Source organism: Zingiber officinale, chromosome 1A (assembly GCF_018446385.1).
Source record: "Zingiber officinale cultivar Zhangliang chromosome 1A, Zo_v1.1, whole genome shotgun sequence".
Taxonomy (NCBI): domain Eukaryota; kingdom Viridiplantae; phylum Streptophyta; class Magnoliopsida; order Zingiberales; family Zingiberaceae; genus Zingiber; species Zingiber officinale.
The window spans coordinates 176,617,360-176,636,981 of record NC_055987.1 but is presented as its reverse complement, the minus strand read 5'-3'; the positions used below and the strand labels follow the sequence as shown (position 1 = coordinate 176,636,981).

At 34.4% G+C, this 19,622-nt stretch overlaps 1 pseudogene; it reads left to right on the top strand.

Annotated features, from left to right (window-relative positions):
* The first annotated feature begins 3,766 nt into the window (after window positions 1–3,766).
* Window positions 3,767–17,295, top strand: LOC122038494 (annotated as a pseudogene).
* The last annotated feature ends 2,327 nt before the right edge of the window (window positions 17,296–19,622 follow it).

The following is a 19,622-nucleotide window of genomic DNA, read 5'->3' as shown; positions in this document are numbered from 1 at the left end:
TGACTCATCCATCTGAGGATTGCTTTGTTGAAAAGATTGTGGCATAAAATTCGTTGAAACCTCTTGAAATCTATATGAACTCTGGTAAGCTGGATATGACTCAATAAATTATCCTTGTGCATTTTCATACCTGAAACATGAATGATCCACCCAATTAGAATTAAAACCATTTTGAAATGATTCATACCTATTTTATTGATCCATGTATGGGTAATATTGATACTCAGGCTGAAAATGTTGATTTTCCATTCCACCTCCAAAATTCTGAAAATATGGATCCATGCTAAAGAAATCTCCTGTTCTTCACTACAACACTAAAAATCAATGTTAGAAGATTCAAGAGCATAAAGTTTCAAACACATGATAACATGAACAGTTAAAGCACTTAATAATTCAAGAACAAACCAACATGAAAATATAAAAAAAAATAAGCAATCAAATCAATCAAGATGCTAACAAAATAAACCAATCAATGTTCAATCTAAAATTCACACATGCTACTAGTTATTTCTTCCTCGGCAACAGCGCCAAAATTTGGTGTCGGTCTTTTTCATGTCACGTGGCACATCAAATTAATAAAGATTGGAACTAGACTAAAATAATACGTATAGTAAGGAGTCCCAAGTCGTATTTTAACCTATGATAATGTCATTCGGAACTAAGGGTAAAAGCCACTCTAGCATAATAGATTGACATTCAAACATCCATGTAAGATACAAAGCGTTATGTATTGTGATCCTGTTCGAACCAAGGGTCAACGAACGCTGGGGATGCGGCGCTTCCTGTTGGATCCTCGGGTGCTCCGGTGAACCTGCAACAAAACCGAGCCGGGAGGGGTGTCCCGGCGACGGCCCTCCGACGCTCAAGTCAGGCGAGGAATAACAAGAAGGTGGCCTCAAGATGAAGATTTTTCATACCTCCGGTGAAGAAATGGAGGCCTTATATAGACCTCTCGAAGAAGCCTGGGAGCGCCAATCAAAGCAACCACCTACCTTTGACCTTGCCCAGGTATGGGTCTGTCAGAAGGGCCATGCCCAGATATGGATCTGTCAGGAAGATGTCCATGAGGCCATACTGCTACTGTATCAACCTTTCCATGATGTGACGGCAAGATCCTCCATCGTGCGATCTTGTGTACGGCCTAATCATCAGACATGCTTCTGCTGATATCCCATATCCCGAGCCGAGCGCATAGGCCGCTCGGCCACCTTTGTACCCTCGCCCTTATCGGCCCTTCGATCCTCCCGCCTTGGCGTCGGAAACCCAAGCCCTGGATGGGTTATCTCTAGCTCCTGCCATTAACCGCTTAGTCAGCCCTTCATCGGTCCTCAAGCTGAGACCCTTCAGGAAGTGGGTCCCCCATTCTTACCGCCGGATCACTTGCCTTCCCTTCAAGTCTAGTCGAAGGAGGCAGTGAGTCCGACTGACTGGACTATATGTGTCCGAGCGGGCACCTATTCATGCCGAGCGGAAACAACAAGCTGCTCAGCAGCCGCCCAGAGGACCGAGGGCTGAAGCAATCCGATCCCCCCACGCCAGATCTCACGTACAAGAGGTAGCTGCCACTCGGCCCAAGCCAAAGAAGAGGTGGACCCCTATGTTCTGCTCCTTCCACCAGACGGATACGCACAACACGAGGGATTGCCGAAGCCTTCCCTTTGTGGCCAATCTTGTTCCCAGGAAAGCCGAACGACGGTCTCCTCCCATCGACAGGAGACAAAGGACCCATGAAGCTGACCGGACCCGCACCGAAAGGCGACATCAATAGACACCCGATCGGCACCGATCTCCGAGACAGGAGAATTGCCGGGCGTCCAGAGAAAACAGGAGCAATACTTCCCGGGGCGAGATCAACGTTATTGCTGGCGGGCCGACCGGAGGAGACTCCAATCGAGCCAGAAAGGCGAGCGTCCGGCAGCTGCAGATCCACGCAGTCGGCTGTAGCCAAGAGCGGGCAAGTGGACCGGAAATTACTTTCGGGCCCGGAGACTTGGAAGGAGTAGAAGTGTCCCACAGACGGTGCCATATTGTAACCTTGTGATTTTTAATTTTACATGCTAAATTATCAGATATGATGTGGACTTCATTTTGTTTAGCATGTTTTTTTTTGTAACTAATGCTACAAATTTTTGATTTTGTAAGTTAACTTATGAATTATTATTGATTAATATATATTGACTGTAACTCTATTATGTGACATTTTCTATTTGGATTACTATTTGTTATAATTAGAAAGATTAAAAGAAATTCTCAACATGAAGAGAGAAAACATGAAATGGACAATCCGTATGGATGAAACATTTATTGAGGCATTATTAAATCAGCACTACCAAGGATTTCGAGTGGATGAGACATTTACAACTAATGCATATAATAACATTATCATCAAATTGAAAGAAAATCTTCAAAGGAATTCACTAAAGACCATTTAAAGAATCGAATGAAGACACTCAAGGAACATTTCAATGAATCTTATGATTTTTTTAGGAATGGAAAATTAAGTGGTTTTTCTTGAAATCCATTTACAAAAACTTGATGGGTTGAACTTGAAGTTTGGGAACAACTTATAAAGGTAGGTGTTAATTAGAATTTTAATTGTTATTTTGTTTCATTTATTTTTCATTAGAAATTGATATGTCTTTTGTTAATTTTTATAGGAGAAACCTGATGTCATAAAGTGGAAGACAAACGTTGTGAGCAACTATAATAATTTGGAAGAACTCTTTGCTAAAGATAGAGCAACAGGATGAGGTGTTGAAACAACAAAAGAAAAACGTAAGCTTTGGATGAATAAAATAAATGGAGTGCAGGTTGAAAGTATTATCAATATTGATCGGCTGGTGTGTGAAAAAGAAATAAGTTTGGAAGACTTTTGCTATTCAAGTAAAGATTTGGATGCACCATATTGAAAATATAACGACAAAAAGAATCAAGGTTCAACAAATTCATAAAGGAAGAAAAAAAAGTCTCAAATGATGAAGAACTTGAGGTTTTAAAGTTTGCACTTGACAATGTTGCTGAGGTAATTAGAGAGGAGATTTTCATTCTCCAAAATTCTAGAACTAGAGTTTATATAAAGAATGAGATTTACAATGAGTTGATTACTATTGGAGTTTAAGAAAATTAGATTGATGATTGCTACATTTTTCTCACTAAATATCCGGATAAAGCAAGAATTTTTTTGGGGTGTCTAGCAGAAAGATGCAAGAATATTTTGGATAAGTTGATGTTTTATTCTCATTCTTAAATATCAGCATGCTATGAGTAATGAAAATACTATTGAAGATAAAAATTTATTTTCAGTGGCAGATCCTTCTTTATATACCTTTTGTATTAGGATCTATAAATTAAATGAAACTATATAGAGGTACATGTTCATGTCTAGGTAGAGCATGTCTTATGCCATTTTTGGTGAAGTTAATATCTTGAAATGAATCATGATTTAATGATTAAATCTTTATTAAATTGATTTATTTTTTATATTATTGGGAGTTTTGAATTTGTAAAAATTATTTAAACTTTTTTATCGTAAAATATATTTTTGTTTAGCAACGGATAATTTTGAAGTTTTTCATGATAAATAAATTTATTGACTGATATACAATATCAAACATATAATTAAAAAAAAAAAAAAATATATCAGCCTTGGGTTGGAATGACGGTGACGTGGTCCGTGAGAAAAGCGTGTTTAAATTTGCTAATTCGAATGCGGTACAGATCAACCATTATGTTTGTTTTCACATTTAACTAATGTTATTTGGCTTTTAAAGCGATCGCTTTCGCTCGTCACCCTTCCAATCGTAGCGCTAGGGTTTCAGATTCCCAACGCTGGCTCCTGAGAGCCAGCGAAACGAAACGGGGAAGAACACCTAGGAACCCCCGAATCGCCTCCCTCGCGAAACCAACTGTACATTTCCGATCTCAAACGGCGGAGCCATTAAACCCCTCTTCCCGTAATGAATCCGAGCTCCGGCGATAATTCCTCTTCCAGCAGGACAGATTAAAGAAAACCTTTTCGTAAGAACAGATCTAACCTCTGAGAACCTCGAATTACAGATTTGCACCACTTGGAAGATGAACCCGGACCTCAGAAAGTTTTGGTCTTTTCTTACAGGAGTGAAGATCATAACTGAACTCCTTTTCCTTGGTTGCTGAAAGATCTATGACTCCCTTTTTCTCTCTGCTTTTCCTTTCTGAGACCGGACTTTGAATTCTAAGTGTTTACTGAACGATCGGACCTAGATTTGTTGATCTTGCTGAAGAAAATTTGGTTTTTGATCATCAAATTCCCATCTTGATTCTGTAAAAATGGTTAAATCGGCTGTTTACTACGAAAATTCCTTCCTTGGGGAAGTGGAAATCATTCCCCAGAACTCGAACTCTGGTTCATGGATGACGGAGATCCGGATCTCCCATCTATCCCCTCCTGGCGAACGATGTCCACCTCTTGCTGTTCTACACGCTGTTGCTTCCGGTGGCGTCTGCTTCAAGATGGAGTCAAAGTCGCCACTGTCCAACGATTCGCGGTTGCTCTCTTTGCACTCTACTCTCGACACTGAGAATAAGGTAATATTCCCCAAATGGAAACAAAACACACACCAAAATACTTCTATGACAACTCCTGGATGATTAAGAGTGAATCTTTCCGTACACTGTGTAAAAATATCACGCACATGAACTTGTTAGAGATCGTTCTTTTTGAGGAGGGAATAAGCTGCTGAAATTCACTTTTCATGATCTGATTAGACAAATGTCGCTCTAGCAAAACTTAGTTATCTGGGATTATTTGAATAAGTGAAGATACGATGATTAAAGAGGAAAAGATAATTTTCTTAAATTACTATGTGAAGTTTTACTAATATTCATTTGAGTTGATTGCTTGATCTGTGATGTGTTACATTAATTATCTAGTCGGAGTGATCAATTTTAAGATGTTTAAAGATGATTTTCTTTAGTTGCTGTGCCCACAACTGGGGGACAAAGATATTCAAGATAAGTTTTATTAATATTCACTTAAGTTGATTGCTTGATTTGTGAAGTGTTTTGATACTTGTGTGGTTCAAGTGATCAATTTTTTGCAGACACGTTTTTTTTTTTTTTTTTTGCATTGCATGCTATTGATAAACAAGAAACGGCCATATATATATTATGATTGATTGTGGCATATTTTGCTTGCATGTATGTAGATTTGTACATTTAACTTACATGAGAGATCATGGGAGATCACATTTATTAGTTGATTATGGTAAAAGTGAAGATTCACTAGCTAAGAAAGACATTTGATTGCATCCGTTGCAACTTTTGTAAATAATTTCTATTTTATTTGGTTTTCCCCCTTTTGAGACTGTCTTAAACAATTATTATAAAACTTCTAACACTGGGTAAATTTTGTTTCAGGTAAATTAGTGTTTATAAACCATTTAGTATGAATTTTAACAATATTAAAAATAAGAGGAATTGACTTACTTTATTCATTCCTTGTGAATTTCCTCGCTATCATCACATTGTCTTGCATTAAAATTTGAAGCATGAGACAACTGGAACATATGAAGGGGATAGAATTCTCATGGCTGTGTAAACAAGAATGATAGCAAGTGGTTGTTGTTCAACAGAATCATTTTTAAGCGTGATTAAAGATATAAAAGAATGAAATCATTGACTTTTTTACTGATTTAGTTTAGGTTTTTTTTGCCAATTAAAGATTGTTTTTGATATAGACAAAAATATACAAGTGTGTGTGTGTTTGTAAATTTCCTTGTCCTGCCTTAGGTAACAATTTTTTGATATTTCCTACGTCACCAATTTTTTTCTTGATGGATATTCTGGGAATAAATCAATATTATTTTTCACTACTTATAAAGTTTATACATAAAAAAATATATTTTGAAATATATTTGTAAATATCTTTCCTTGATTTTTAAATCCTATATTGTTTTGTTCTTACGCCAATGCTGAAAAATACTAGTACATTTTGTGGCCTACTTGGCTGCAAATTTACTCTTAGATTTGCTAAGCAAATTTCCTGTTTTGTTTTGCATAGTAAACTTTGTATGTATGCAAGGTGTTTTGGATCTACCAATGAGGCAATGAGGTATTTGAACTTCATATTCCTTATCTCTGCATAACTCAAGAAGGTTTTTTATTGGGTGATATTGAAAAGGCACGTAACATGTCAATATTTCATATGGCGATCATGCTGAAACTATGAACATTGCTTTATTTGCTCAATAAGCTTTCATAGACTGTAGCTTAATTTTCTATTCCAGGCTTATGATTAATACTTGTGAGGAGGGTAGAGGAAGGCCTAGGAAACTATTAGAAGAAAGAACGAAGTTTATGATGTAATGCTGCACGTTTTTTTTTTTTGATTTTCAATGTGCATGCAGACTGCTGTTGTTCCAATAGGTGAAGCAGAGTTGCACCTTGTGGCTATGGCTTCGAAAAAAAATCCTACTCCAATTCCCTGTTTCTGGGGGTTTATTCTTCCATCAGGATTATATGATTCATCTCTTACAATGTTGAATCTAAGGTGCCTTGCTATAGTGTTTGATCTGGATGAAACACTTCTAGTTGCTAATACAATGCGCTCATTTGAGGATCGAATTGATGCACTTCAACGAAAAGTAAACAATGCGACAGATCCTCAACGCATTGCTGGCATGGTCTTGGAGATCCAACGATACCAAGAAGACAAATCTTTCTTGAAACAATATGCTGAAAATGACCAGGTCATTGAGAATGGGAAAATTTATAAGGTTCAAGCTGAGATGGTTCCCCCTTTGTCTGATAGCCATCAGTCGATTGCACGACCAGTAATAAGGTTACAAGAGAAAAACATTATCCTGACACGTGTAAATCCATTGGTATGTTTTTTATACTGCCACTTAAAATCCAATTGCACTTTATTTAGTTTAGCTCTTTCTAGACTTTGAAAATAGTAGTTAATCATGATTCATTGACACCATATTTTGCATGATAATGGAATAAAATCAATTTGAGTAAAGAGCACAATTTTACTTAATTCTATTTCAGATAAGAGATACAAGTGTTCTTGTACGATTGAGGCCTGCTTGGGAAGATCTTTGAAGTTATCTAACGGCAAGAGGTCGCAAGCGCTTTGAGGTCTATGTGTGTACATTGGCTGAAAGAGATTATGCTTTGGAAATGTGGAGGCTTTTAGATCCAGAGTCTAACTTGATCAACTCATCAAAGCTCCTTGACCGCATAATTTGTGTTAAGTCAGGTATGTCACACACATCTTGTTAGTGTGGTACATGTTATATTATTTTTGTACACTATCATATGCAAGCTCCTGTATTAAGAATACTTGTTACACAACTGTTGAGGTATCTCTGCATGTATCTGTTGATTTTTCTCTGTTTCCGAAGGCCTAGGTTGTGTTTTTTATGTATTGGTGTTATTTGATTATCCTACCATAGGCTCAAGAAAGTCACTGCTTAATGTCTTCCACGATGGGGTATGCCATCCAAAGATGGCACTTGTAATTGATGATCGTCTGAAAGTATGGGATGAAAAAGATCAACCACAAGTTCATGTTGTTCCTGCTTTTTCCCCATATTATGCTCCTCAAGCAGAGGTATGGTGAATCCCTTTATGGATGAGATGCTTTATATATTGTAATCATTCTTACTATATATTAAAAAGTGATTCAACCTTTCATAGACAAATATCACCATCCCAGTTTTATATGTTGCAAGAAATGTTGCTTGCAACGTTAGAGGAGGCTTTTTCAGGTAAGTGCTTCATTAAGTTGAGTTTGTTATGCATGCTTCCAGCTACCGTACTATTAGATCTTTCATTTGACAGTTTTTTTTTTCTTTTCTTTTTCTTAGGGAATTTGATGAGAGTATACTACCACGGATTGGTGAAATATCCTATGAAGATGAAATGAGAGATTTTCCGTCTGCTCCTGATGTGGGCAACTTCTTGATATCTGAGGTAAACCTGGTTTCTAACTTTAGGACTTGTGTTTCTTTTTTCACTTCTATTTTAGTTTTTTTTGGCCTGGTTTAGGATGATTGTTCAACAATGAATATAAAAAAAGATCAGCTAGGTTTTGATGGTACAGCTGATACTCAGGCCGAGAGAAAAAAGAAGGTTTCTTTCTTTCTTTTCTCTCTTTTAGTTTTGATATTTCATGCATAAAAGATGTTATTTTAGCATTGCCAATTTCAATTTTTCAGGAAACAAGCTGCAGCATTCAAGTAATTCAGCCAATGGTTACTAACTTTGGGCCAATGCCAGTATCTTCTCCACAACACGTAGTTCCTACATTAGGGACCACTTCTTTGGAAGCTATGCAAATGATGGTGCCTTTACCAAATAATCAAGTTACTCAGCCTGTTACAGTAGGTAGGTCTGTAAGTGAATTAACCTTTCCAGAAACTAGCTTCCAAGGCTCTCCCGCTAGAGAAGAGGGTGAAGTTCCGGAATCAGAATTAGATCCAGACACGAGGAGAAGGCTTCTTATATTGCAACATGGTCAGGACACAAGAGAATCTACTGCTACATTTCCTGTGAGCCCCCCACTTCATGTCTCAATATCTCCTGCACATCCACAAGGAAATTGGTTTCCATTAGAAGAAGCGATGAACCCAAGACAGCAGAACAGAACATCTAAAGAATTAAGCAGAGATCCAGATCCTGCGAGATACAGAAAATGCTCTAGGCATCCATCTTTCATGCAAGGGAGAGATAACTCTGTTCCTTCAGATAGAGTTCTTCATGAAACTAGAAGGTTTACCATGCAGGTAGTGTGTGGTCTTGACCTGGCAAATTTGTCTTCAACTGTGAAATTGTGTGATTTATGTTTACTATTTTAATGACTCTCAGTTGCACTATGGAGGCAAATGTGTTCGCCCAAATTATTCATCAAACTTCAATTCCTTCCAAGGTACTATGCATGATCAAAGATTGCATTAATTCACTGATCCCTCTTAGACTTTTATCATATTTCTGAAAAAAATGTTTTTTGATTTTACTCGTGCTCTTTTTGCTTGACAACACTCTTTTTATTCCAACTTTTGTTGGTTGACCATATAGCTCTCTACTTGTGCAACTTTCTATGTTGAATTAATTTGTGCTTAAAAGTTAAAGAATTTTTCTTTGGATTTACAAGGTTGTCAAAGAAGGGGAGCTTTGGCGCAACGGTAAAGTTGTTGCCATGTGACCAAAAGGTCACGGGTTCGAATCTTGGAAACAACCTCTTGCAAAAAGCAAGGTAAGGCTCCGTACAATGGATCCTTCCCCGAGACCCCGCATGGCGGGAGTTTCGTGCACCGGGCTGCCTTTTTTTTTTTTATTTACAAGGTTGTCAAATTTAGTTTCTTCTAGCTATGTTTTATCAAAAACTTAATTTTAATAATATATTGTCTCTTGTTATGCCTGCTTATATTTATTAGATTTCTGTCCATTCTGCTGTATTTGCGCTTGAAGTTGCTGCATTGTTGTCCCGTGTCTTATCTAGGGATCAATATTTAGGCTACCAGTTAGATGTGAATATTTGTTCATGAATACTGACTATTATCTTTCTTGTCCAAATAATTGTCAAGTAAAAAAAGCAGCTCTAATTAGTTGGTGCAACATAAAAACTTTAAAAGTGTGATTATGTAGCAAATATGTCTTGACAATGTTCACAACTATAGTCTGAGTGGAATTGGTATAGGACATTGAAGTTGGAACATACTAACCTTTTTATATTTTATATTTATATTTTAACATGTTAGTTTCCTACACTTAGTGTCTTACTTGTATAGGCCTTTTATTTGGTGATCCAAGTGTTCGGGCTTCATCTGACTAATCCTTAAGGTTGATAGTCTTTCCCTATTTTGTCTAATGGGTAAATCCGAAGTATTACTTATGCATACTTAGAAGTTGACCTCTAGAATATTCGTCCAATTTGGGATTTGAACCTTGGCTCTTTTATTGTTCCTCTTATTGTATAACCCTTTTCTTGTACTAGCACGTGATGGTAGATTGATTGAACATGGATCCATGTTGAATGGTGAGATAAGATCCATGTAGCCAACTCAATTAGTAGGGACTCATGGTTTGTTGCTGTTGTGTAGAACAAAAGTGGCTGGTTGAGCTCAGAAATGATCAAATGTGGCTGATACGTCAAAAAACTATAAAGACCTAAGGTTAACATTTCCTCTTTAATCGCAGCCTGACATCTATCAATATCCTAACTTTGAACTCAACCATCCAATCTCTACAACAACAAGAATCCATGAATCCCTACTAATTAAGTTGGCTACATAGGTCTTATCTCACCATTCGAGATAGATCCATGCTCAATCAATCTAGGCTTGTTGTTGAATAGATTGGATTGGTTGAGCTCAATTGAACGGTAGTGATACATGTAGGGCTCAGATTAAAGGGGAAAGATTGTGTAACCTTAGGCCTCATTAGCACTTAATTTTTGATGTATCAATCACTTTTGATCATTTTTGAGACGGACAATAAAATATTGAAGCAGTTTTGCTGATCAAAACAGTGCATCAATCATGGCCTAATGCTTGATGCTTCCTCTTGGAGAGGTAGTTATTACTGTCCAATTCATTTTGGAAAGACAGGCTAGGCCAAGTTCGAGGATGATTTGAGGTTTGAATGTGGAAGAGTGATGCCATATCTTTCTTGACATGACTCAGGTTGTTACTCTAATATGTTATTGTAGACACACTTATTGCATTGATAGATGTACCTAGTGATGCAAACATGACTCTTTATTCTAATTAATAATATCTGAACACGTATAAATGGGAGGGAGTTCTGTCCAAACATGCTGTTGTTTTTAGCTGATGAGCCTATTATACCAGTCAGGATACCTGCCATTGGAAGACAGCTGAATTTGTGAATCTGTTCTCTGTTTACTAATGATGCACCCGTACTTGGTTATTGGACAATATGCCTTTTTATATATTATGTTACTTATTTCTTGCCTATCATGCACATTGTGTTTTCTTTATCAAATAATGTCTTGCTTTGGTTTCCATTCATTGATTTAGCAATTTATCTTTCAAATGGCTGGTGGTAGACATCATAGATGTACATTTGCTGGAAACACATTCACTTATGTATCTCTTGTTTCTTAAGATAAATTGTTTAATGCTCAAAATTTGCTGGATTTCTCCAAGACAATTTTGTTTGTAATCTTTCCTTTTCTGCTTACAACTAAGTTGGTGAGACCCTTCTTAGAATCAATGGACCATTCAATGTTAATCAAACTTGCAATATTGAAGGTGAGATGCTGGTGGGAGAAAATATTTTAAGTCACAAAGCTGCCCAATTTGAACAAAGACAAGCTAACATAGAGAGAGCAGATTCCCCTGCTAGAGTTTTACAAGAAATAGCAACAAAATGTGGAAATAAGGTGTTACTGAATGACTTGTATACCTGCTTATATTAATACAAGATGTGTTGAAAAGGAAGATATTCATATAGTAAATATTGATATCAAGGAGTTAACTATATATTCTTTCTCTACATTTGTGTAGATGGAGTTTCGAACCGCTCTTTCTGATGCGACAGAACTGCAATTTTCTATTGAGGTAAGAATATGGTCAACAATGTTGCTTTTGGGACCCAAATTCCATTTTTTTTATTTTCATTAATATCCTCTTGCACTAGTTTCATTTCTCAGATGATTCTTTTAAGTTAATTTGTGTAAGCATTATTCATATATAAAGATTTAAGATTCCTATTTTTTTCTTTTAATAGGGGCATGCTGTTTCATGCCATCTTATCTCAGTTATGCTTTGGTTAGCATAACTGATATATCAAGATTTAGGAATTTATTTGATGTAGCACAAGATTGTTTTGATACTAAATTGACTCAACACCAAAATTAAACCCTCAAATTACTTAAAAATATTGAACCAAAATTGATGAAGTAAAGGGATAACTATATAGAGAAACAGAAAAAGAATCTCACAAAGGAAAACATCTCAGAGATTAATCAAAGGAAAATTTTATTAAATGAAAATTGATTAATACAAAGATATATGATATTTTATATTATCAATTAAACTAGAAAAGAAATATCACTAATTGAAAAATATAAATAAATTCTCATCAAATTAAAAGAACCCTTACAAAAGTTAAAAGATACCAAATTTTCTATGCCTATACTAGCACAATTACCAAAATAAATTACAAGTTCATCATTCAAATTTAAAATTGGTTCCTTGTTTGCATTATTATTTTGGTTCTATTATTGTTTCGAGTAGGGGTATCTTATTCTATATGATCTTACATCTATTACAACTATTATTAGTATTTTGTGTAAAAAATAAATACGATAATTTCCTATATTGAAATGAATTTTGTAATAATTTATATATTGAATTCTAATGTGTCGATACATCACGTGGAATTTTTTTTAGGTCTTATTCTATTAATTTTACAAAATTTATCCTATTGTTTCATTATACTAGGATGTGACCACGAATAAGAAATATAAATTTTAATTGATTTAATTTGATTTTTTTATAAAAAATTTAATTCATCTTGGATGCATAAATTTAAAATATGACATACACATCGAATATGAAAAAATAAACCACCAATAGCAAGTTAATATATAAACCTAAATTCGTCAATACTTGCAGTATTAAAACTAACATTATCCAATGATATTGAAAATATTTTGGAAGTTAATTCTATATTCTTCTAAAATTAAACAAATTAATTGAGATATGTTGTGAGAGGTGTTTGCTTCATCAAAGACTCAATGGCCACTCTAAATATGAGAACATAAAAATACCTTATTATTTAATTTATTAAAATTTTAAATTTAAATCTTTCTTTTTTTCCTGTGTAACTAATTTTTTAATTGTACGAGTAAGTGTAGTTCGGAGAACATGTTTAACAATTGGGTTAAGTGATTCTTTACAAAAATTCTCAAATGTGCATTTAGACCCAAAACTAAAAATGATTCTCTTAATTTAATATTAGAATATTTAATAAACTAGTCAATGAAAATTTAGACAGTTGTGTTTGAGAATGTTCGGCTCTCAACTGAGTCGGTGGCGTGTCCTTCAATAATTCGTAATCGTCACTCGATTGAAATTTATAAGAGACCTTGCAATATTTACATTTTGCACGCATTTCTTCGTACGAAAGATAATTTTTTCCAAATGTTTAGTAAAAATAATTGATTTTAAAGTTGAAGTAACCTGAACCTTAGAAGTTTCAATACTTTCTTGCATCTAACAGAAGTTGCTTTGGTTTATCATCGGTAAATTGAATATCATTGAGATCCACATTCAGAATTGCTATTTCATTATAGAATTGAAGTTGAAAACAATTGAGATTTTAGAATTTAGAGACAAGAGTAGAGTAGAGTAGTTGATGTAAAAATAATGAAATGAATAGCCTATTTATAGAGATTGGGGAATAACGGTCACTTGAACATAGCCATTGATAAAAAATTAGTCAAATAATCTCATCTGTTCAAAAAAAGAGGAAAAAACTGCTGTAATGGTCAGAATTGCTGGTTCCAATGGTAAAAAAAATTGCTTGGACTAGTAGCTTGAAGTTTGAACCACCAGTTCATGGTTAAAGCTGGGCTTGAAGTGTAACCGACCTGTTTGGGGACAGACTGATTACGATTTTAGCCCATTTAACTAGGTCAATGGGTAATTAGACTGTTGACTCGGTTATGGGTCCGAGCCAGGTCTAGTTGAAAGGGATGTAGTGATGGTGATTATGGATGGATTGACAATGGAGGTGGTAGGCTGGTGGAGTAGTTTGATGATGAAAGATGGTGAAGGTAGATGAGATGCAAAAGTGGTAGTAGATGGATGAGAATAATGTGAGAAGAGATCATTAAGGCATTAGACTTTTATACCAATTAATGTAAATACCAAATCAAACTCTTAAAATACAATAAAAATTGGACAGAAAATTGGGATAAAGTTGATAAAACAAAAGAGAATGAATAATTTTGTTGACAGAGAAAAAGAATCTCATAAAGGGGTGAAATTTCACACAGAGAATTAACAAAATTTTATTAATTAAAACTTTATATTATATTGATAGGGCAACTCTTTTATAGACTCAACTTTAACCAAATTAGGAAAAAAATAGACCATAATCCCATCAAAGATTACTACCAAATTAAAAGATACCAACACCTAAGATAGAAAATTATTAAAATCAATTTATTGTTTTCTTCATTTTTTTTTGCATCAAATGGTAGCTTAAGCTTATCTTCTTAACTATTGCTGACATATGGTAGAAGAAAGAAAATTGAGTAGCTTAATATGTAATTATAAAAATTTTGAAGGATTTTATTGCTGACTTTTGCTCTTTTCCTAAGTATCTTGAGACACATCCATTTTCTTCCCAGATTTGGTTTGTCGGGGAAAAGTTAGGTGATGGTGTTGGAAAAACAAGGAAGGAAGCTCTACAGCAAGCTGCTGAGATATCCCTTAGATATCTGGCTGGTACATCTTTTGCTACAGTTGCTATACTGGAATTATAAAAATCTAACCTAATGCTAGAGGACATTCAATTTACTGATTTTTTCCAGTTCATAATTCCTTGTTTCCATTTCATGAAGTTGTGCCAATTCCTTTTACAATGTATTTTATTAGCCTTTTAGAACTTTGTATTAATGTGATATCTATTTATCGATTTAATCTAATTCTAACCTTGCCCTGTCAGAAGTTTTCCCTTGTTACACATTATCCTTGAAACCTTGTTTACTTATTTTTTTTTCTTTTCATTTTACTCTTTTGCAGTCATCATATGTTAAAGAATTTTTTCTGTGCACATAATGATATCCGCATTTTTTGTTCCAGAGAAATACTTGAAGACTTCTCTCACTGGCCCAAATATCACAGGAGATATATGTGTGTTCTCAGAGAACAAGAAACATGGTCTTGTAAATGATTCATCTTCTTTTGGTTATCAGTCATGTCCCAGAAATGATGTTTTGCCAGTTGCAAGTACTTCAGAAGATTCTCGTACAATGGATCAAAGATCACTGGGTTCACAATGACCATCTTCTGTCACTTCCCTCACAGAACTTGTCTGTATCACCACTTCTTGATGGCATTTCTCTGCATATTCCAGTTTTTTCCCCCTCGTATTTTATTGTTCTTTTGTGCAGTGTGTTATGGAGGGTTTTAGCCTTGTTCTTAATGACGAGTCTCTAGTTTCAAATGTTGCAGTTAATAAAGGAGAAGTATCTACACAGGTTATCCTCCAACCTTTAACTTTATTTTTGATATTCTAGTTTGAGGTAAATAAATAATGGACTAATTATTCACCTGCATTGTCATTATGGCTACCATCGTTTGTCAACTGCATTGTCGTCATGGCTACCATCTTATGTCAACTGCAAACCACGTAGTAGATACTTTGAGAAATTCCGAGAAACTCATTTACTGGACACAAAATTGTATCTGATCTCCTTCTGCATATCATTTCTGAGATTGCTTAGTATTGCAAGTTATGAGTAGAAATGTGGACCATTGTATGACCAAGTATTTGGAATACATTTGGTATTTTGTCTGAAGCTAATAAGCTCATAAACATCTGAACCCATTCTCTTCTAATTGATATGGTTTAGGTAAACATCCTTTAAAGGCCTTTCCTGTGTCAAATTGACCAAAATTATTCTTTTCTGGGTTCTCACAAATAGTAAGTACCCAAATTTTCAGGTTTTCTTTCAGATTATTCCTTGAGGATGTATACGCATGGTTGGCAACATCAGTGCTAGTTTTGGAAATTTAAAAACTTATATTTCAGCCGCATCAGATAGTGTAATTGGAACTGGTAAATTTTTTTGGAAAATATGGATATAATATAACAACAAATTTTAATCAATTTTTATTCTAATCAACTCAATTTATTTAATACAATTAGTTTTAGTTAATAACCTTACATTCAAAATCTAAGTTGAGTTGATGTAATTGCGGTTCAATTAATTAGAATAAAATTCAATTGATCAGATTAATCTATGATTTAAAATTTGATTAATTAAATTACTTTAATAGTTTAAAATCTGATTTAAGGTAATTCTTATTTTAAGTCTGATATAATCCATGTTTTAATCTATTTAAATTAAAATCTGTTTTATTAAATCAAATTTAATTCTGATTAAATCAATATTATTAATTTTAGTTAATTATATTGGATTCAAAATCCAATTTAAATTTATTTAATCGTAATTAAATTAATTAAGTTAAAATCTGATTTAATTTAATCAATATGATATTTAAAATATTATTAATTAAATTAATTTAATATGTTTAAAACTCTAATTTATTTTGTTTAAAACACTTATCTTATTCTTCTTATTATAATATTTTAATTATTATTTTAGTTATTGGCATTACTAAAAGTTAGATAAAACTCTTAACTTACTTGCCTTCATGCAACAAACTCATGAACAATAGTTCTCGAACTTGCCCCATCCTGTGAATAGCCAAACTCACACGCATCCATGTTCGAACAGAACTTGCATACAAGGGCGCCCTGGACTTTTCCTATGCCTCAAACAAGTATTCCACAATCTCTCCAACTCACTTCCTTCAAACAAGGTATCATGTCTTACTCAATTCTATCTGTAAAACTTCTATTTTTTTTTATTTTTATTTTAAGCAAATTTGTTGATTTTGTAATGTTGCCTTAGTAGGAATTGGATTGGATTTGTCCAATCTTGATCCAGATTGGGGTTGGGCTGATTTTTCCAAACCATAGTATACAGCAAAAGATGCCTTTGTTGTAAAAACTGGTTCCTGTATGAACTGTTTAGGTCATTTTGATGGGAACTTCAAAACTCAATCAATGGCATTTATCTCTGGAATCCTCTTCAACTTACTATTTATAAACAAATTTTCTAAAGGTTTCTTGTATAGTTGTATGTAAAACAGAAACAAAGTAGTTAGTTTATGTTAAAATGTAATTAAGTGTTTCAGGTAGAAATAGCAGGTCAGATATTGGGACGAGGAGTCTGAACGACTTGGGATGAAGCTGAGATCCTGGTACTATGATTTCTCTTCATCTCATGCATTGTGATTTAAGGAACTTAGCGTTACATAGGATGAAACTGCACAATGGTATGATATTGGTGAGGTTGAAATATTACTGCAAAATGGTGTGTGTGTGTGTGTATATATATATATATATATCTGGACACATCCATAACTTGAATAAACAGTGTCATGCCAATGACCAGAATTCAAGTATTCATTTCTTTGCCACTTTTAGTGCAATTAGCGTTATGATGATGAGTTGAAGGAATCCTATAGTCACTATTCTTGTTTTGCCTCTGATTTGTCACTATTCACGTCGAAATTGGCAACACAAGGTGTTGGCGCCGAAATCAGTAGAAAAAGATGTCGCGCCGAAATTAATAGCAGCAGTAGGAGACAACAACGGCAACAGAAAGCAATAACAAGGGGCGGTAAAAAAATTAGGTCAGAGAAGGAGAACCGCTTTGATACAATGTAGAAATTAAGAAAAGAAAAAACTAGTCATATTATTGAATCTAAAAATTGATGTATAAAAATACAAAGTATAAGGTCTTATATAGTTCAGATAAAAAACCCTAAACTTTAAATATAAAAGAGAAAAAGATCAAATTGTCCTAAAAATTATAACAAATAAATTTATATAATCTAACTGAAGCATTTTCCATGCATTTCTTTGTGTTTTATCTAATCTCGTAGGACGGAGATTAAGGTGTAAAATTTGAAATTGCTATACTCCTTCCACCTCAACGGTGTAGCTTGTTTTGCCATGACAATCCCAACACTCTATACTGATCACTCAGTAAGGGTGGTAAATCATGCCTTGATATTCATTAATATTGTCAGTAACCCTGCTTCTTCATGGATTTCAGATTTGTCAAGCATCATAAAATGCTACCTCGATCTCATGTGCCAAGCTTGGCCTTTTGGCACGTCTGGAGGCATACACAAATAGCAATATCTTTAATGAAGCAAGGCAAGCCGTTAAAGCGCATCTATCTTTTTTAATGAAGCAAGGCAATCTCCTGCAGACTATGGACTAGTCGAGCTGGCACAAAAATTGATACTCATTACAACTTGTTACTGGATAGCTTTGGTAGAGAAACATATAGCTTGATACTGACTTTGTTCAAGGAGGATATAGTCAAGTCTTCTTCAAGATTCTCAGGTTCGTTTCGACTCTATCACAATGCTAAATGCTTACCGACTCTAAAGCCGTAAATGTGTTTTTGTGTGTGTATGTATGTGCGTGAATAAGCCTATAAAATCGATCTATAAGAATATTCAAACAAAAATTACTATCAACCGTTTCTAAAGATTGCTACAGCTACAAAGCCATTTTGTTCTTCCTTTTCTCCTTATTATTATATTTTTCCATTTCATCATTATTATCATTATTGTATTTTCAAAATAAGTATAAAGAAATACACCAATTCCTACTCATGCTAGATCTAAAACACTGACAAAGTGCTCCAATATGCACATGTATTGACTTGCTGTTCTTGTTTCGCGTCCGATAAATTAATTATTATATGAGGAAAAGAAACAAAATAACCTAATTATTATATATGGATTTTCACAGTTGATTAGGTTTCGAGTCACTGTCTATTCCCATGATAGCGATATGTAATGCTAAATAATTCGTTATAGGTACGGAGTAGAAATCGGCCAAGCACTAATTGGATAACGAATAAAATGAGGGAAATGATGCTTCTTCCATAAGGAATATGCTCATTGTAGTCTATCCTTCTGCTCGATTTTCTAATTTATATCTTATAGGTTTTTTTGTCCAAAGTTTGGATCCACCTTTCAACTCGTGATCAGATCTTGTATCCTGAGATGTAACATATATTAAAATTTAGGCCGGTTTATTGTTCATGCTCAAGTCAGTCAAGAAGAAGAAGAAAAAAAAGACAAAAAAAAAAGAGCTTGGTAGAGAAAAATTACTTTTGTTTGCAAGAATAAGAAGATCATTGTAATCTCTTTTAGTGCTTATATAACTATCAGAAAGCGATCTTCACGTTATTCTTCATGTTCTTCCCACTTTTTCTCATGAGTTACGTTGGTGAAGAATAAGGAATCAAAGAAATCACCTATGACACCTATTGTCTACTTCTCTGACTCTCTAATCGTCATGTATTGTTAACCAAAAATTTCTGAGCTTCTGAAGCTTAAAAGGACTTAATTATATTACTTGGCAGAATAGATTGATTTCAATAGCATCATAACTTTATTCTACTATAGTTTTACGGTAGCAGTGTGATTAGGGGTGAGCAGTAAATTTGTCAAACCGACCAACTCGTTCATACCGATCCAAATCGTACCGAAAAAAAACTACCAGATATAGGGTCAGATGTAGAGTCCTGATATTGCATTATCTGATCTAGTAGGGTTAGATAATTTTTTATCCCAATAATCAAACCAACCCGATCCACGATCACCCCTATTTGTAGCAGCTACTGTCGATAAGCTGCTATATGTTGTAGTAGCTATTACTAATTAGCTACTACAACGTGTAATGGGTAATGTCTATTATCATTTTAAAATATTTTATTTTTTTATTATGTTTATATTTATATTTTATATTTCATTGGATATAGGGCCGGATTTCTAAATAAC